Below are 21,138 nucleotides of genomic sequence, written 5' to 3' on the forward strand. Positions count from 1 at the left end.
TGAGTTCCTCCGGCAGTTTGTTCTTTGGTGTGTATAACCCGTATTAGTATGGGGAGCGGGATTTTACACCATATTGCAGGGTTAGTTTGTTGAAGTTCTTTGTTACGTCAGCAATATTTCAATGTTATTTTCAGTTCGGTGCATTGTTTTACCATACCGAGCTGCAGAAATCTTTTCAGCATTTTGTCCAACTTTGCCAAATCATTCCTGATTCCCACATCACTCTCTGGGACTGGGAGCCTTTCCCCATCAGCAGGTCTGAGGAAAAGCAGGGAATCCTCTGTCACGGTTTCCTTCTCTGTGAGTTCTGTGATTTCCTGTAAACATGGAAGGTGTTGAGTGATGGATTGAGTGAAAGGGAATGGAGAAGACATTATCTGCTCAGTGATGAGACGTCTCAGTGACTTTGATCACAGGAACAGTCACTGGGCAGCCTCTACACCCATTCTGTAAATTACTGGGTTCGGTAATTAGCAGCAAAGCACATGACTGTGGAAATAACAACTTGCATACACTTCCCATCCATGTCCTTACCCAAATTTCTCTTTAGTGTCTAACTTGAACCCACATCCACCACTTCCACTGGCAGCTCATTCCACACTCTCACCAACCTCTGAGTGAAGAATCCCCCTTCAGATTCCCCAAAAATATTTCACCTTTCACCCTGAAATATCGTGTGACAGTGGGAAAGTGTGTATTGAACCGGAGGAAATAGCAGAGGTACTTAATGAATACTTTACTTCAGTATTCACTATGGAAAAGGATCTTAGTGATAGTACTGATGACTTGCAGCAGACTGAAAAGCTTGAGCATGTAGATATTAAGAAAGAGAATGTGCTGCAGCTTTTGGAATGCATCAAGTTGGATAAGTCGCTATGGATATGAACATTTGGAGAGGTATAATATGATTAGTAATAGTCAGCATGACTTTGTGAAGGACAGGTCGTGCCTTACGAGCCCGATTGAATTTTTTGATGATGTGACTAAACACATCAATGAAGAAAGAGCAGTAGATGCAGTGTATATGGATTTCAGCAAGGCATTTGATAAGGTAACCCATGGAAGGCTTATTGAGAAAGTAAGGAGGCATGGGATCCAAGGGGACATTGTTTTGTGGATCCAGAACTGGCTTGCCCACTGAAGACAAAGAGTGGTTGCAGATGGGTCATATTCTGCATGGAGGTCGGTGACCAGTGGAGTGCCTCAGGGATCTGTTGTGGGACCCTTACTCTTTGTGTTTTTTTATAAATGACCTGGATGAGGAAGTGGAGGGATGGGTTGGTAAGTTTGCTGATGACACAAAGGTTGAATGTTTTGTGGATAGTGTGGATGGCTGTCAGACTTTACAGCGGGACATTGATAGGATGCAGAACAGGGCTGAGAAGTGGCAGATGGAGTTCAGCCCTGGTAAGTGTGAAGTGGTTCATTTTAGTAGGTCAAATATGATGGCAGTTAACATGTCGGGACTGAGATGAGGGGAAATGTCTCCACTCCGAGGGTGGTGAATGTCTGTAAATCCACACCACAGAGGGTGTTGAAGACTCGGTGATCGTCCTCACATAAAACAGAGGCTGGCAGATTTGTGGAGAGCCAAGGGATCGAGAAAATCAAGATCGGTAGAAGCATGTGGCTGAGATGGGAGAGTAGCCTCCATCTTGCTGATGGTTAAAGGGGCCGAACGGCCTCCTCTTGTTGTTTCTCACTTAATGTTTCAGTGTTCCTGTCCAGTGAGGCCAGAGGAATGTGAATAGAAATGAGTGTTTATAAACATAGACTGATTTAAATGACAAACACGAGGAGATTTGCAGATGCTGGAAATTCAAGCAACACACACAAAATGCTGGTGGAACGCAGCAGGTCAGGCAGCATCTATAGGGAGAAGCGCTGTCCACGTTTCAGGACTGACGAAGGGTCTCGGCCCGAAGCGTCGACAGCGCTTCTCCCTGTAGATGCTGCCTGATCTGCTGCGTTCCACCAGCATTTTGTGTGTGTTGACTGATTTAAAAGAAACCAGCTCATTTTCTGTGTGGGTCTGAACTGTGTGTCGGGATGGGAAGTGAATCGAGACTATATCTCTGAGAACTCTGTGACCTGGGGCTGGAGGGAAAGGGATCGGGGAAGATATGGAGGGAAAATCTAAATACGTATGGAAATGATATAGGGAAATAATGTGGGAAATGCGCCGGTGGGTAGGGCAGTATGTGAAGGGCGAGGAACAGTCACCGGTCACATGGGAGACCCTCCAGCGAAACGTGATCGTGTTTTACCGCAGATCGGCAGCATTTGCAGGTTTGTTTCCGTGGCTCCGCCCACCGCCTGTGACGCAAAAAAGAAGCATATTGCGCATGCTCACAGTGCAAAGCCAGGCAGTGATTTTTTTTTCTTTGTGGAAGTGGGTCAGCGGTGGGTCCGGGTCCGGGATCGGGATCGGGATCGGGATCGAGATCGGGATCGAGAGGGGGTCCTCGCCCCCTTGGACAGGGAGCCGGAGACGGATTATTCTCTGCGGGGCAACACCAACAATTTCCCTTCAGTGAGTATTGAAGCCGGTCCCGAGCGGGGTGGTCTGACGTTGTGTGGTGAGTTAACTTTCCCGAACTTAAACAAGAGAAAATCTGCAGATGTTGGAAATGCGAACAACGCGCACAAAATGCCGGAAGAACTCAGCCGGCCGGGCAGCATCTAGGGGAAGAATACAGTCGACAATACCGACATTACTGCCCTTCGGCAGGACTGGAGAATAAAAGGTGGGGGAGGGGAAGGGAGCGAGAAACACAAGGTGATCGGTGAAACCTGAAGGGGGAGGGGATGAACTTTCCAGAACTGGCGGCCTCGCCTCGCTTCCTTCACAGAATCTGCCGGGGTCGGTCCGGGTTGTGAGACCTTCACACCGAACCGTCTGAGATGAGCCGCCGCTCAGCCTGTTGTTCTGGTCCCATTAGCAGGATGAAGTTAAACATGTTTCTATCTTGTTACTGACAGAGAATTGTAAAATTGCTGTTCTGTGTGTTATCTGAATGTACTTGTCTGTGATGCTGCCACAAGTCAGTGTTTCTCTGTACCTGTATCTTCCCGTACTTGTGCACTTGGTAATAAATTCAACAGGACCTGAGAAATCTCAGTGAGATTTGATTAGTGATGATCATCTTGGCAGCTCGGTAGGTCGAATGTATGAGACAGTACACTGTTAAATGCAAAACCCTGAACAGTGTCGATGATCAGAGGGATCTTAGACTCCAAGTTCATCGCTCCCTGAGAGAGACTGCACAAATTGATCGGGTGGTTAAGAAGACAAATGGCATGGTTGTCTTTATTAGTTGAAGCATTGAGTTCAAAAGTCGTGAAGTTGCGTTGCAGCTTTATAAAACTAGTTAGACCACATCTGAAGTGTTTCATACAGTTCTGGTCTCTCCTATTCTCGGAAGGATATCGGGGCTTTGGAGTGGGCGCAGAAAAGGTTTACCAGGATATTGCCTGGATTAGAGGGCCTGAGCTGTAACGGGAGGTTGGACAAAATTGTGTCGTTTTCTCCGGAGCCTTGCCGGCTGGGTTGAGACTGGATAGACGTTTAGAAGATTACCAGACGATTAGAAGCCATGTCTCAGAAAGGCAGCGTCCATTATCAAGGACCTCCAGCACCCAGGGCATGTCGTTTTCTCACTGTTACCATGAGGTAGGAGGTACAGAAGTCTGAAGGCTCACACTCAGTGATTCAGGAACAGTTTCTTCCCCTCTGCCATCCGATTGATAAATGGATTTTGAACCCTTGAACACTACCTCACATTTAAAATATATAGTATTTCTGTTTGTTGCACGATTTTTAATTTATTCACAGAAACATAGAAAACCTACAGCACAATACAAGCCCTTCAGCTCACAAAGTTGTGCCAACATGACCCTAACTTAGGAATTACTATGGTTACCCGTCGCCCTCTATTGTTCTAAGCTAGTATTTCTTTATTTTTCTCCAGTGTCTCCAGGTACCTATTGTGCTGTCTTGCCATAACCATTTCAGACCAGGGAAAAAGTCTCTGACTATCCACATGATCAATGCCTCTCATTATCTTATACACGTCTATCAGGCCACCTCTCATCTTCTGTTGCTCCAAGTAGAAAAGGCCGAGTTCACTCAAACTTTTCTAATAAGGCATGCTCCCCAATCCAGGCAACATCTGCGTAAATCTCCTCTGCACCCTTTCTATGGTTTCCACATGCTTCTTGTAGTGAGGCAACCAGAATTGAGCACATTGGGGTGTGACCAGCATCACATATAGCTGCAACATTACCTCTCGGCTCCTAAATTCAATCCCACGATTGATGAAGATTGATTGAAGATTGATATGCCTTCTTAACCACAAAGTCAACCTGCGTAGCAGCTTTGAGAGTCCTATGGACTGGGACCCCAGGATCCCTCTGATCCTCCACACTGCCAAGAGTCTTACCATTAATGTTATATTCTACCATTATGTTTGACCTAACAAAATGAATCACTTCACACTTATCCTGGTTGAACTCCATCTGCCACTTTTTTGCCCATTTGTTCATCCTATCAATGTCCCACTGAATCCTCGGACAGCCCTCCACATTATCCACAACTCCTCCAACCTTTGTGTCATCAGCAAACTTGCTAACCCATCCCTCCACTTCCTCATCCAGGTCATTTATCAAAATCACAAAGAGTAAGGGTCCCAGATGAACTGTAAATGATTTAGTTGTTTATTTTTATTATTTTATATTGTTTTTTTTTTCCTTCTATAATATGTATTGCATTGAATTGCTGCTGCACGGTTTTCAAATTTCATGACACACACCGGTGATAATAAACCTGATTCGGATTCTGAGTGGACAGACAATCTATTTTTCCTGGGGGTTGAAATGTCTGATATATTTATGGTGAGAGGAGATGTAAGCAGCAAGTTTGTTTCTTTACACAGAGTGGTGGGTAGCTGGAGAACTCTGCCTGGGGTGGGAGACCTGACTGTTCACGTGATCCCGTTTGCCCCTCCCATTTAACAGCAGATGGGCAGCACCTGTGCACCTGTTTCCGAGGACCCGCCCTCCGGATGATGTGACACTCACTTCGCGCATGTTCACTGTCTCCGTCTGGGTGGTGTTTTCTTTTCCGCTCAGTGCTGAAGTGCATCACCTGTGGGATCGAGGGAAGGCTCCTCACCTCCTGGGTGGGGGAGCCAGGGGTTGGAATCACTGTCTGTGGGCTGAAGATACTGCGTTCCCATCGGGGAGTATTGAGACCGATCCCGAGCGGGGAGATCCGATGTTGGCCGTGAGCCCCGAACTGAGGACCAATTACTCATTTATTTTCCGATTATCTGGGCTGGGCAAAAATGTGTAGACTTCGCTTAATCTGCATTGAACGATCCAAACCTGGAGCCCAGGATGTCTATTTCCACAGAGTTGAAAAGGGAGACCCACTGACAGGTCACGTGAGTCTGTTTACTGTCGATCTGCCCTACCCTTCACTTTGTAATGCAAGATGACGTGGTGTGTGCTCAGAGTCCCCAGATGGGTCAGGGTACTTCCTCTATGTTGTGTTGGGGAATCTGATGTTGGTCACTGAGTCCCGTTAACTTCCCCCAACTCGCCTCGTTTCCTGAGGCTGCTCAAATTTGTCCTTGAGCTTTCTGACTGTTGTGTCTTCTCCTGGACTGGGGTGGCTGAGAAAGGAGAACGTCTCAGGTTTTGGGGATCTTTGATTTCACTGCCTGCTTTACCGAGGGACTGGGAAGTCTAGGGGGGAGAGTGGTTTCTGTGATGTGCATGTGGCCAAGTGGTTAAGCAATCTGAAGGTCATGAGTTTGAGCCTCAGGCCAGGCAATGTGTTGTATCCTTGAGCATGGCACTGAACCACACATTGCTCCTACATGTTTATAGCCCAGATGGATTAAATCACCTGATCCTGTTCCTGTACTACCATGACAGAATGATGGCTCCTTCTTATCCTATATTGTTTTTTGATGTGTGAGCGACAATATAATACTGTTCACTGAGATTATTATATTTGGCTTCAACGTTTAAATTTCAGTGAGTTTTGTTCTTAGTAATATTAAGCAGAAATGTTTGGTTCTCTTTTTCATTGTTACTGTGCTTCATTATCTCTTTGGTTACTGTTAGACCTGCGGTGAGAGGTTTATTGGAAGAAAAACCCCAACTGGAAGCAAACCATGGCTAAAGATGTGGGAATAGCAACAAGTGAACTGGCCCGAGGACTGAGAGCATCAACTGGAGAGAACAACACTGAATCAGCTGACTTGGAGTTCCCAGTGAGTCAGTGAGGAGGAAGTTTGGTGAGTCTCATTTACTCAAACACTGGTTCTTTATACATTACATACCTGTACAATAGAAGATGGGAAAAAGTTGTTGAGACTGAATGTGCCCAGAAGAATCATTTATGCCTCTGTCAGACACAGTTGCAATCACACCAGGTCCGGTAATGTGCTTCCAGCAGCCCAACCCTTTAAAATCACTCACATATTGTGGAAGTCAAATCTGGATGAAGTGGTGGAAATCGGGCACAATCTTAAGTTGCTGGAGCTCTGCACTAAAAACTGAAAATGTTTGAAGTCATCCTGACAAAATGTTATTAACCTGAATTGTAAAGATTGTCCCCCTCCCCACAGCTGTTCCTTACATGCTGAGCAGTTTGGTCATTCCAATTTCTTTTTATTACATTCACTCTGGATTGGTTTATGTTTCCTAAAATGTATCAGTTTTAATGTGGAAGTGGAAATGGCTCACTCTTTGATAGTTGAACAATAAAGTAACCACAACTTTTCCCTGCAAATTACCCTGGTGCCAATTAGTTTGTTATTCCTAGAAATGTGTTCAGTACAGTTGTTGTGAACAAGGTTTACAAGAATAATCTCAGGAATGTTCGGCATTATGTATGAGGAGCATTTGATGATTCTGGACCTGTGCTCAATGGAGTTCAAAGGGACGGTGGGGATGGTGGAGGGATGTTTGGTTAAATAAACCTACCAAATACTGAAAATCCTGGATACAGTGGACATGGAGAGGATGTTTCCATTAGACTGTGATCTGATGGCACAGTCTCGGAATAAAGAAGCTTTCCTTTAAAACTGAGGGGAGGAAAAAATTCAGCCAGAAGATGTCTGATCTGTGGAATTTGTTGCCACAGAGTTGGTTGAAGCTGCCATTTGGGTATACATATGACAGAGATTAACATATTGATGATTGCTGAGCAGCTCAGGGTTACAGGAGGAAGGCAGGAATGTGGTGTTGGAATGAAAATCAGCCATGGTTAAATGGTGGGGCAGACCAGTTGGACCAAATCACATAATTCTGTTCCTGACTGAATGATGGCTCCTCCTTATCCCGTATTGTTTTGTGATGTGTGAGTGACAATAAAAAAATGTTTACTGAGATCATTATATCAGCTTTCTACGTTTTGTTCTCAGTAACATTAACCAGAAATGTTTGGTTCTCCTTTTTATTGTTATTGTGCTTCATTGTCTCTCTGGTTAAAGTTAGACCTGCGGTGAGAGGTTTCTTGGAAGAAAAACCCCAACTAGAAGCAAACCACGGCTAAGACAAGGGAACAGCAACAAGTGAACCAGCCCGAGGACTGAGAGCACCGACTGGAGAGGACCCATCTGACTCAGGGTTTCCATTGATTCAGTCAGGAGAAAGTCTGGTGAGTCTCATTTACTCAAACACTGGTCCTTTAGACATTACATACCTGTACAAAGGAAGGTAGGAGATAGTTGGAGTTGGAGAATGTGCCCAGAAGAACCAGTTATGCCTCTGTCAGACCCAGTTGCAATCACTCCTGGTCTGGTAATGAGCTTCCAGCAGTGCAGCCCTTTAAAACCATTCCCATTCTGTGGAAGTCGAATCCGGATAAAGTCACTCAGAGACCGTACGGTACAAACTCTTTATTCCAAGCACCCGGGGCTTACTTAGTTAGTTGCTCAAACAGGAACAGTCTGTGACTGTTCCCACCCAATCCACTAACTGACTAACAATTCCCCTTACACCACAGATATATCCATCCAGATACCCCCACACAAGACAGGCTATGTACTACATGACAGGCTGGAGCCCCTAAAGACAAACTACAAAATAGTCATAATGGTTTACCCACACAGAACAGACTGAAGCTATCCTATCTCTACATGTGAATGCGCAAGGAGATAAGCATCCGGAAACCCTAGCTCGCTACCCTCAAGAAGAAATATGGCTCAGCATGGCTTAGTACATCTATTGATCATCAGAATTTTCTTTCAGAAAAACAGGCTGCTATTGTTTAACAAAGTGTTAACCATTTTACACACTTTATCCTTCCCTCCTTTTGATCATTACATTATCAACAACGCAGTAACTTTTTACAGAGAAAGCAACTGACGACAGCATTGACTTATCAGTGGGTAAAGACAGTGTACAACAGTAATTGTAACAAAGATATATACAAATATTAGGCCATAATGCAGTCTTATTCCCCACATATTACCAAATAGGCCTTCACAGATCACCCGTGTAATCGGTGAACCCGTGTAAATCCTGCCCTACTTTCTTGATGCTGTCAATCTCCTTTTCAGTGTGCTCGGAGAGGGATGTAATGTTAGTAGATTCATTAGGGGATATACATGCAGCATTCTGTGTCAATAACAGCACAGGTTCCCTCTTTCTCAGCTGGGATAAACTCTAAAGCCGTACGATTCTGTACGACTGTTTGCCAGATTGCAATCATTTCAGTGGATATTTCCATTACTTGGGCTTCTGTTACTGTCAGGGCCCCTGCAGTGTTGTGGCCAGCTCCTCAAGTGCTGTATCCAAATTGATTATCTCTAATGAATTCCTGGCTACTCCATAGGAGAGAAAAGTAATCATTCAAAATCAAGCAGACTCAGTTGTTCCTCTCGGCTGCTGGGCACCTGCAAGTATGGCCAGGATGCATGTTTCCCAGTATTGGAAGTTCCATTTGATGGGGGTCTGAGACACCATCCCTCAAAACACTGACAGCCGCAGTCATCTCTGACTGGACCACAGGTCCTCATCTCACTTCCCCGGAAGTTATTTGAGAAAGCCCGGGCTGAGAGTTCCTCACTCTGGTTGAGCAGGATTACTGACATTGGAACCACAGTTTGACCATGCTGTGGAATTTCAGCACAAACCCAGCAGGCCCCTAGTTCTACCTGTTTGGCATAGGTATGACAGAAAGATGGAAATGTTGACATGGGTGCCCCCGGATGCTGGGGTGAGCCCTCTCAAAGACATAACCATGAACACCACTAACAACCAATACGTTTTCCATTAGTCTAAGAGGGACCTTCTACACAGTTCCTTCAGTAACATGTTTGGCACCTAATTGCTGTATCCACCGAGATTGCCCCTTCAGTTTCACACCCATCTAAGTGGTCAGCAACACCTAATATGGTCCTCTCCACCGAGGTCCAAGGTTCCCTCAATCCCAGTTGTTTGTCCGGAAAAAAGTATCCCAGGTTCCATGGTGGGATAGTCACTCCTCTCTGCAGAGTAGTTCTCTTCCTTGTAAGTCTGTCGTACCTGTGAATGTATGCTTGGAAAATTTTGGTTAGTTAGCATATATATTTCCCCATGTCTTCCCCTTGGGTATGAATATCCAATTTTGTTGGTAGACTTTCTGGGAGCAATGGTACACAAGGTCTTAGTCCCCAGGGTGTCCTCATGGGCCATCCATAAATAATTTCAGCTGGTGACAAATCTGTTTTCCCCTGTGGAGTAACCCTCATATGGAACTGGTAGGACTTTCAACTGAGTCCATTCTCCACTGTTAGTTTGGCCAATTTACTCTTCAGAGTGCCATTGGCTCTCTCCACTGTGCCAGCGGCCCGTGGGTGGAGTACAAAGTTGAATTGTTGCTGGATAGCTAGTTCATTACTTATGCCTTTGTTTACTTTCATCACGAAGTGTGGGTCATTGTCAGAGCTCAGCATCTCTGGCAGGCCGTACCTGGGAATTATATCCTGTAATAATACCTTCACAACAGTCATAACAGTATTGTTGGTAGTTGGAATAGCTTCAACCCATCTACTAAACACATCTATAATATCTAAGCAGTATCTATAGCAATGTACTCTAGGCAATTCAATAAAATCAACTTGTAGACACGAAAAGGTCCACCTGGCAAGGGACTCGTACCCGGTGTGCAGGGTACAGGTTACCAACCATTCCCTCCTTTCCCAGGTGTGTATAATTACGTATATAATCGACCAATGTTGGTAAAAACTGTGTAGGAACACAAACCTGTCCCACTGGGGTGATCCAAAATCCTAGGTCGGGGTCTTACTGGCACCCCATCTGGGACCACAGTTTTCGCTTCTCCTCAGAGAAAAAACAAAACAAAACTCGAGGTAGCTGTAGAGCGGTGAGTAAGTTGTTTACAAAGGTGGCATTACTAATGGGGTGGGCAGAGAAAGTCAGGGATCCCCACGTTCCCAGAGAGCCCAGTAGTCATGTACAATTCCAAATGCGTAACGGGAGTTTGTGTAAACGTTCCCACTTTAGTCTGTTGCTGGGATACAGGCACGAGTCAGAGCAAACAGCTCAGCCTTCTGGGCGGAGACAGCTGCTTCAAAAGAGGCCTGTTCAATTACTTCACTGCCCATCACTATTGCATAGTCAGAATATTGTTATCCTGCTGGATCCACAAAAGAGCTTCTATTCTCATAAAAATTTGCCTCGGGATTGAGGGGATATTGCTAAATGGATGGGAGAGTCTGTCCTTCTTTCATGGTGATCCAGACAGGGGGGCAGTTGGTGCGACAGACTTCTTGGCCTGAAATTGCACAGAGATGGGGTACAGCATGGGATTGGCCACCATTAAAAGGTTTTCTTACCAGATATCCCGTCTTCACCATAGACTCCTTCCTATATTGGACTAGACCAGGCATGGGCAAACTACGGCCCGGGGGCCATATGCGGCCCGTTAAGCTTTTTAATCCGGCCCGCAGAACTTGATGAAATTATATTAATAAGCCTTGTTAACGTTTTTTCCCCGCAATTCTGGCGTTTTCCCAATAGATGACGCACTCTATATACATTTGTGGCGACCCATTTCCTGGCACATCGGAACCGGCTCACAATTAGCCAGCGTTCCGGCTAAGGGAGATAGCCTGCGGGGATTTGTGAGCACAGAGCTTTGGAGCCTCTGCGCCACGGGGGGCAGGTTGAGGGAGGCTTAAAAGTGAAGCTGGGGATTTCGAATAAAGTTTTTTTTCTTCGACTGCAGTTACCGACTCTGTGTCGTAATTTTAGCGCTGCATGTAGCACACCGCTACACATTGACCTTTGTTGAGGTGCAGCGTATTACTCCACATTTGCACTTTACTCTTTGTTCGGCTCGACCTATTTGTGTGAACAGGCGTTCAGCGTCATGAACATCAACAAAGCCAGCCACAGATCCAAGTTAACTGACCAACACCTCAGATCCATCCTGAGAATCACCACAACAATACTAAATCCAGACTTCGATGCGCTGGCTAAAAAGGGAGACCAACAACATTGTTCCCACTGAAATTAAAAATAAGTTTCTTCGTTGTGTTATGTAAAAAATGCATTTGAAAATATTTTTTTCAATAAGCATTACATGTTACGTCATTGCTGTTAAGTGATGGACATGAGTAGTGCGCAGGTGCACGTACGTTCTCAAGATAAAAAATGCGCTCCAGATCAAATAACGCGCTCTGCATACTGGCGCGCTGTCATTGTTCTGTCCTTGTGCTGGTCATTGTTGAGTTTTGGCACAGGGGACTATTGAATAAGAAGGAGCAGGACAAGTAGACCTGCATCTCCTACCGTTTTTGAAATAAAGACAGGCAGGAGGAGAGTGATGATGATAATATCTTGAAGGATAACAGAATTTTCAGTGCTTTAAAATAGTAACTGTTACTATTTAAAAAAGCTGTATTTTATTCATTTAATTTTCAGTGTTTTAAAAGTCATTTCAATAAATAGCTAAATACCATGGGACTTCAAAGACAGATATTTTGTTGTAATGCATTTTCAATTGAAATTAAAGCACATGTTGTCTACATATCCCATGATATTTTATTTTCTCTTATGAGGTGTATTACCAAAACACTCCGTCCATCTGCTCCTGGTCCAGCCCCCCTGTCAAATTTTAGAACCCTTTGTGGCCCACAACTCAAAAAGTTTGCGCACCCCTGGACTCGACCCACAGTCTCCCTCGGTGCTGAAGGCTTGTTTTGTTAGGGTGTAGGGCAGGAACCCTGGGCTCTTTGGCTTGAACCCAGTGCAAATCCTAATGGTGGTATTGTAGCGGTGTGCTACACGCAGCGCTAAAATTAAGACACGGAGTTGGTAACTGCAGTCGAAGGAAAAAACTTTATTCGAAAACTTCAGCCTCACTTTTAAGCCTCTGTCAACCGGCCCCCCCCATGGCGCAGAGGCTCCAAAGCTCTGTGCTCGCAAACCCCCGTAGGCTATCTAATTGTGAGTCGGTTCGGATACGCTAGGAAATGGGTCGCCACAGTATGGGCAACTACCAGTTCTGCCTGTCGCCAAAGGAAATCCGGAAATTCGGCCAGTAATGCAATACCGTCTCTTCCTTTAACCTCTCTAATCACCGTGACTGGGAACTTCTGTCCCTCGGGGGATGCATAATATTGGCTTTCCTCAGTGGCGCACCCCGTAGGGTCAAAGCGCAGAGTCACATGAGGGTTGGCTGCTGGCAGAAGGAGTGTCCAATTTAATTGCCCTCCTCCTGGGGGTCAGAAACTGGGGAAGCTGTCGGTTGTTCACCTGACAAGGGTGACAGCATTGACTGTGCAAAGAATCTCGACTTCCAACGGACAGAGCAAGTCTCTCCCTGCGAGATTACACCCCCCGTCTGGTGGTGACTGTAAATGAAACCTCACACTGGCTCCCCTGGAATTCCACCTGCAGAGGCTGGGTACGTGAATATGTACGTTCCGTGCCTTCGAACCCTAACAGAGTGATTGTAGCGTCTGATAGCTGGAATCCCTTTTCCGATACTATTTCCTGATTGAGAGTGGAAAACTGACTGTAAATGATTTATAGATAAGTGAACAGAAAAAAGATTGTTTAAGACAAATGTAAGTCCCTTTCAGTTCGAAACAGGTGAATTGATCATAGGGAACAAGGACATGGCAGACCAATTGAATAACTACCTTAGTTCTGTCTTCGCTAAGGAGGACATAAATAATCTTCCGGAAATAGTAGAGGACCAAGGGTCTAGTGAGATGGAGGAACTGAGGGAAATACATGTTAGTAGGGAAGTGGTGTTAGATAAATTGAAGGGATTAAAGGCAGATAAATCCCCAGGGCAAGATGGTCTGCATCTCAGAGTGCTTCAGAAAGTAGCCCAAGAAATAATGGATGCATTAGTGATAATTTTTCAAAACTCCTTAGATTCTGGATTAGTTCCTGAGGATTGGAGGGTGGCTAATGTGACCTCACTTTTTTAAAAAAATGAGAGAGAGAGAAACCGGGGAATTATAGATTGGTTAGCCTGACATTGGAGGTGGGTAAAATGTTAGAGTTTGTTTTGAAAGATGTAATAACAGCACATTTGGAAAGAAGTGAAATAATAGGACAACATGGATTTGTGAAAGGAAAATCATGTCTGGTGAATCTTAAAGAATTTTTTGATGATGTAACTGGTAGAATGGATAGGGGAGAACAAGTGGATGTGGTATATTTGGATTGTCAAAAGGCTTTTGACAAGGTCCCACACAGGAGATTAGTGTGCAATCTTAAAGCGCACGGTACTGGGGGTATGGTATTGAAGTGGATAGAGAATTGGTTGGCAAACAGGAAGCAAAGAGTGGGAGTAAATGGGACCTTTTCAGATTGGCAGGCAGTCACTAGTGGGGTACTGCAAGGCTCTGTGCTGGGACCCCAGTTGTTTACAATAATGATTTATACGATGGAATTAAATGCAGCATCTCCAATTTTGTGGATAACAGAAAGCTGCGTGGCAGTGTTAGCTGTGTGGATGCTAAGAGGATGCAGGGTGACTTGGTGAGGTTAGGTGAGTAGGCAAATTCATGGCAGATGAGGCCACAGCCGGCGTACTGTGTGCAGTTTTGGTTCCCTAATCTGAGGAAAGAAATTCTTGCCATAGAGGGAGTATAAAGAAGGTTCACCAGGTTGATTCCTGGGATGGCAGGACTTTCATATGAAGAAAGACTGGATCAACTAGGCTTATACTCGCTGGAATTTAGAAGATTGAGGGGGGATCTTATTGAAACGTATAAAAATCTAAAGGGATTGGACAGGCTAGATGCAGGAAGATTGCTTCCGATGTTGGGGGAGTCCAGTACGAGGGGTCACAGTTTAAGGATAAAGGGGAAGCCTTTTAGAACCAAGATGAGGAAAAACTTCTTCACACACAGAGTGGTGAATCTGTGGAATTCTCTGCCACAGGAAACAGTTGAGGCCAGTTCATTGGCTATATTTAAGAGGGAGTTAGAAATGGCCCTTGTGGCTAAAGGGATCAGGGGTTTGGAGAGAAAGCAGGTACAGGGTTCTGAGTTGGATGATCAGCCATGATCATACTGAATGGCGGTGCAGGATTGAAGGGCCTAATGGCCTACTCCTGCACCTATGTTCTACGTTTCTATGTGTGGACATTTAAAATCTCCCACAATCACAACCTTGTGCTTACTGCAAATATCTGCTATCTCCTTACAAATTTGCTCCTCCAATTCGGTGGTTTACAATACACCCCTATAAGTGTTACTATACCTTTCCCATTCCTCAATTCCACCCAAATAGGCCCCCTAAATGAGCCCTGTAATCTATCTTGTCAAAGCACTGCTGCAATATTTTCTCAGACAAGCATTGCAATACCTCCCCCCTTGCCCTTCTGAAACAACAAAATCCAGGAATATTTAGTTGCCAATCACACCCCTCCTGCAACCATGTTTCACTAATAGATACAACATCATATTTCCAGTTATCAATCCATACTCTAAGCTCATCCACCTTTCTTACAATGTTCCCAGCATTAAAATAGATGCATTCAAGAAACATTCCACCTTTTCCTCTCTGTTTATCCCTAACGGTGCAAACAACTTTATTATCTATTTTTTTTCCTTCTCCCGTACATCATCGGTCTGAGCAGTCCTACATCAGGGAGGATGTTCAAGTCATCTCTGTGTTAAAAGTTTAGCCATCACGGTGACTGAAAGCAGCTGCAGGATCATGAGGGACGGTTCTGATTCTGAAGTTCTTGTGGCTGCTCGTCGCACCCAGGACTGAACCCTGGTCACTGAGCATTGGAGGACTCCGTTCTGCTGATGTTAGTCTTAATCTAGATTGGTGTTTAATATTGTGGATCTGTGAAAGATAAATCAGTTCTGTATCAAATCCCGTGTCTCAGGTACTTACTGTCTCTACCACACTCATAATGTACACTAAAAAGGCCACTCAGCCCATCTGGTTCCTGCCCATGTTTCTGTTCCATATCCGTATATCAAAATCTCTCCCTGCCGTTCCCCTCTCACTCTCCCTGAGATGACAGGTTGCAACTAGTCACCACTCTGTGGGATAGGAGATTTCCCGTGAACTGCATGGAAACATATAAATGCACAACTCATTACAGATGCTTTGTCCCACATTGCTGTGCCGACCATGTATCTTACTCTAGAAGCTGCTTAGTATTACCCTGCCGCATAGCTACCTATTTTCCTAAGCTCCATGTACCTATCTGAGAGTATCTTAAAAGACCCTATTGTATCCACCTCTACCATCGTCGTTGGCAGTGCATTCCACACACACACCTCTCTTTGCTTAAAAAACTTGGCTCTGACGCCTCCCCTGTACCTACTTCCAAGCAGCTTAAACCTATTCCCCCTCGTGTTAGCTATTTCAGCCCTGAGGAAAAAGCCTCTGGCTATCCACACGACCAATGCCTCTCATCATCTTATACACCTGCATGATTTTGTCCCGGGTGAAAAAGACGATGAGCTCACTGTGGTTTTGACGTTCTCTCTCTCTCTCTCTTTCCTTGTGAATGATGTCACAGCCCCACCTCAGTGAAGCACTTAAAGCGACACTCACTGTAAGTGAACCTGGGGTCTCGAAACACAATGCACCTCTAAAGTCTGACAGCAGAGTAGCGAGTGAATCTTCGATGGTGCAGAGTCAAAAACCAAAAGTTGCTCCAGAGAGAGATGGGGTCCAGTGTTTACGAGGAGGAGGAGGAGGAATCAGGAGGAACCAGCAGGATGTGACTACAGAAGAAAGGTCAGAAACATTTGGAAAAAAATGGTGGTTAATTTTGGGCAGCAAATGTGGAGAGGAATAAAAAGACAATGTTTAGGCCGAGCCCCTTCAGCATGCCTAGCCTGTGTACTTAGCTGCTTAGTTGCTCTCTGAATTGCAGAGTTCCTCCAGCTTTTTGTGCATGTGTGTGTCTCTGTATTTCCAGCAACTGCAGAATCTCCTGTGTTTTATAACAGCATTGTACTTTGGCATTAGATACACGTTGATATTGAGTATATTGTTTATGGGAGCCACTTTCTGTGTTAAAACAGCTGCAGATTTTTTCTACACACACTATAAAAAAAAATGAGGTATGGTCATTGAACCAGTGCTTGCAGAAATGGTTAATGGCACCGTGATGTGTCAGAGGGCCATGCGTTAAGAATTTTGCTGGCTCTAAAGTGCAGATGAAATACGCAGGCGTCAGGCTGAGGCCATCGCTGAGTATCACGTATGCGCGCAGTACACAGAAGGCCTTGAAAATGTTGGGTACAGATAAGAGCAATTCTCTGTGTTTTTATCTTAAACACTGACTTCAGGACAATTCCTGTGAAATCCGGACACCATGGCCAACAATCCCGGGACAGTCCTGCTCTCGTCCCTGTCTCTCAGCACCACAATCCGTACATGGGCCCCGGGGAGCTTCCGGCTGCTGAGGGAATGGGAACCGATGGATCTCTCAGATAGAGCTGAGCTCCAGCTATAATAAAGGCAAGGATTAGCAACTCAGAGAAAGGGAACAAAATCTTTTACATCACCAGTTGAGAAAATCACCTTTGTTCTACCTCCAATCACTAACAAGAGAAAATCTGCAGATGCTGGAAATCCAAGCAACACACACAAAATGCTAGAGGAATTCAGCATTAGTACTCTTTTCCATAGATGCTGCTTGGCCTGCTGAGTTCCTCCAGCATTTTGTGTCTGTTGCTTGTTCTACCTCCTCTTGTTCTGGACTTTTCTATCCGGGAGAACATGTTTTGTCCCATTCTCTCTGGGTATGTAATGATATCAAACACCTTTGTCATGGGCAGCAAGTATCTTTCACATCCCAAATGTGCCAGACTCCAATGAGACAGACTCCTGTCCTTCCCTTCGTATTCATTGGCATTGCCATCACTGAGTTCACCACTGTCAGTCAATGGGGGAGGCTTCAGGGGAATACTGGTGATACTCGTGTGTATTCTGGTGTTGCAGTAGTTGCTGGAGAATTTGCAAATGGGTAGAAGTGGAGTGATATTTGGAAATCTGACTTTTTAAAGTGTAACTTAGCAAGCAAACCTCATATGGACAATATGCAAAAAATTTTGGTGAGAAAATCCTTCATTATCCATTACAGGCCAGCTACATAGGTTGTGTGAGAGTGCAGATGAACTGGATCGAACCCAGAGGAGATCAATGTTCCTATTGACAGTGATTTGCCAGCTCTTAAAATGAATACCTCTCTATAAAAATTCACTGTGCATATCTTGTCACTGGGTAAAAAAAAAAATGCACAGTGCAAGATTTATGTACACACTGGTTATTACAAGTTAGAGGGTGTATTGGAGGGTATGGAGGGTAGATGGGAAGACCTGTAGTGTCCCTGATGCCCTCACTTCCAAGATGTGCATCCAGCTGCAGTTTGTAACCCTGCACTGTAAGGAGTTGGAACTTGAAATGCATATGGGAATAGATGGTCATTCCAGATAGCAGCACTCTGCCCAGTCAGGAGATGATTTATCTTCCAACTTGGGTTTAACCTCACTGTAACAGTGTGATACTAAATCAAACCTTGGCAACTCAAGTAATCTCATCAGAAATGTTGTCCTACACCCATTGATGGATTTTGTCAATCTTTTACAGGATAAAAAATGAGAAGAAATTTGTCTCCAGGAATCTCAAACACGACACGCCAGTTTTGCTGTCTCCGTCTAGATATTTAAGAAGTGGAGCAAGGGATTCAATCAACCGTCCTTCCTGCTCAGACTATGCGGAGGGATTCACTTGGTCATTTGAACATCTAGCAAGCCCGTTATTTTACACAGGAGAAAGGCCTTTCACCTGCTCAGACAGTGGGAATGGATTCACTCGGTTATCACAATTGAAGGTACATCAGCAAGTTTACAATGGGCAAGGCCATTCACCTGTTCTGTGTGTGAGAAAGGATTCTGTCGGGCAACCCACTTGTGGACACACCAGTCAGATGACACTGGGCAGAGGCTGGTCATCTGCTGAATTTCGGGGAAGGGATTCTTTCGGTCTTCTGACCTAATGGCACACCAGCGTGTTCACACCAGGGCGCGGCCATTCACCTGCACAGTCTGCGGGAAGGGATTCACTGCATCGTCCAACCTACAGAGACATCAGCGAGTTCACACTGGGGAGAAGCCATTCACCTGCTCAGTCTGTGGGAAGAGATTCACTCAGTCATCCAACCTACAGAGTCATCAGCAAGTTCACACTGGGGAGAAGCCGTTCACCTGCTCAGACTGTGGGAAGAGTTTCACTCGGTCATCCCGACTACTGGCACACCAGTCAGTTCATACTGGGGAGAAGCCATTCACCTGCTCAGTCTGTGGGAAGGGATTCACTCAGTCATCCCACCTACTGAGACATCAGCGAGTTCACACCGGGGAGAGGCCGTTCACCTGCTCAGTTTGTAGGAAGGGATTCACTGATTCATCCGCACTACAGAGTCATCAGCGAGTTCACACTGGGGAGAGGCCATTCATCTGTTCAGTCTGTGGGAAGGGATTCACTCATTCATCCCATGTACAGAATCATCAGCGAGTTCACACTAGGGAGAAGCCGTTCACCTGTTCAGAATGTGGGAAGGGATTCACTCAGTCATCTGACCTGCAGAGACATCAGAAAGTTCACACTGGGGAGAAGCCGTTCACCTGCTCAGAATGTGGCAAGGGATTTACACTGTCATCCTACCTACAGAGACATCAACGATTTCACACTGGGGATAAGCCATTTACCTGCTCAGTCTGTGGGAAGGGATTCACTGAGTTATCCACACTACAGAGACATCAGAGAGTTCACACTGGGGAGAAGCCGTTCACCTGCTCAGTCTGTGGGAAGAGATTCACTGATTCATCCCACCTACAGAGTCATCAGCGAGTTCACACTGGAGAGAAGCCATTCACCTGCTCAGACTGTGGGAAGAGTTTCACTCGGTCATCCCAACTACTGGCACACCAGTCAGTTCATACTGGCGTGAAGCCATACACCTGCTCAGTCTGTGGGAAGGGATTCACTCTGTCATCGACCTTACTGGTACATCAGCGAGTGCACACAGGGGAGAAGCCGTTCACCTGCTCAGACTGTGGGAAGGGATTCACTCATTCATCCAGCCTACAGAGTCATCAGCGAGTTCACACTGGAGAGAAGCCGTTCACCTGCTCAGTCTGTGGGAAGAGATTCACTCGGTCATCCCACCTACAGAGACATCAGCGAGTTCACTCTGGAGAGAAGCCATTCACCTGCTCAGTCTGTGGGAAGAGATTCACTCGGTCATCCCACCTACAGAGACATCAGCGAGTTCACACTGGGGAGAAGCCGTTCTTCTGCTCAGTCTGTGGGAGGGGATTCACTCAGTCATCCCACATACAGAATCAGCGAGTTCACACTGGGAAGAAGCCGTTCACCTGCTCAGACTGTGGGTAGAGTTTCACTCGGTCATCCCAACTACTGGCACACCTGTCAGTTCATACTGGGGAGAAGCCATACACCTGCTCAGTCTGTGGGAAGGGAATCACTCAGTCATCCCACCTACAGAATCATCAGTGAGTTCATGCTGGGGAAAAGCCATTCACCTGCTTAGACTGTGGGATAGGATTCACTCAGTCATCACAACTACTGGCACACCAGTCAGTTCACAGTGGGGACTTGCCATTGTTATGAATCCCTGGGTTTCCTTTGCTGTGGACTCTCATTTTAAGAGAGAGAGATTAAGAAGATGAATCAGTCTGACTTGCAGCCTGTTTACATCGCTCAGCTTGTTTAGTTTTAACCGAGGACACAGACACTCAGAGTCAAATGGAGACGAAGGAGGAAAAATGGAAAGATTGAAACCAGGGATCTAGTGACCAAGGGTCACTGTTTAGAAGTTTCCTATGCCCACAAGGTTGGGTTAATTATCGATTCATGTACATCAAATGTGTGGATGTCACATTGTTTGATCCATGGGAGTGGATCTCATTTGGGATATCCTGTGGAGACCACTTATGTGTTAACCCTTGACTGGCTGTGGTGTGGTAGTTCACCTGAAAACATACCCCTTGTGACAAGTCACTTTCGGTGATAATCAGTATGTGGATTTGGAATGATGACGGATAAATTCTACAGTGACTGTTCTTTCATTTTACCACCATGGAACCTGAGGAATGTACACATTTACATATCTACATAATATCGACATATTTGCCTTCTCTTGCCATTTATCCTGGATTACAAATCTCTCTCTCTTATCGCCTATTCTGTAGTTGAACTGAACATTCATACTTTACCCTCTCAAGACTCCGAGCCTTGTTTCCCCCCGAGCTCAATAGTTTGGGAGTTATATTTACACACATTTATAAATGTACCACTATTAACTTCTGATTATCTTGTTTAAGTTGCAATATTACAAGTAGATTCTAATAAAGACAGATTTAACATCAAAACCAGACTCCAGGTGTAGTCTATTGCTGCTGGCTTGTTTCTAAAGCATTGTGGTTCATAACAAATTTGGGGCCTGCGTCTGGGATATGAACACATTTGGTGGCTATTGATCGATGAATTATCAGTTTGATTGGGGAAATCCCTTTTGATTTATTTGTGTGTGGAAATCATTTATTTATAATTTATAAATTTCTGGAAGCGCCAACCCCTGAGGCATTACGA

General features: G+C 45.2%; 1 long non-coding RNA gene and 1 pseudogene across 1 annotated transcript; both read left to right on the forward strand.

Moving 5' to 3' along the window:
- Nucleotides 1-20,931, forward strand: part of LOC132386788 (zinc finger protein 850-like) — a 33,734-nt pseudogene extending 12,803 nt beyond the window's left edge.
- On the forward strand, nucleotides 2,378-7,673 carry LOC132386793 (uncharacterized). Its single transcript, XR_009509668.1, has 3 exons — nucleotides 2,378-2,533; nucleotides 6,133-6,305; nucleotides 7,506-7,673. It is a non-coding gene; the product is annotated as an uncharacterized LOC132386793 (long non-coding RNA).
- Nucleotides 20,932-21,138: the final 207 nt, after the last annotated feature.

The sequence above is a fragment of the Hypanus sabinus genome, unplaced genomic scaffold, assembly GCF_030144855.1.
Source record: "Hypanus sabinus isolate sHypSab1 unplaced genomic scaffold, sHypSab1.hap1 scaffold_131, whole genome shotgun sequence".
Classification (NCBI taxonomy): Eukaryota; Metazoa; Chordata; class Chondrichthyes; order Myliobatiformes; family Dasyatidae; genus Hypanus; species Hypanus sabinus.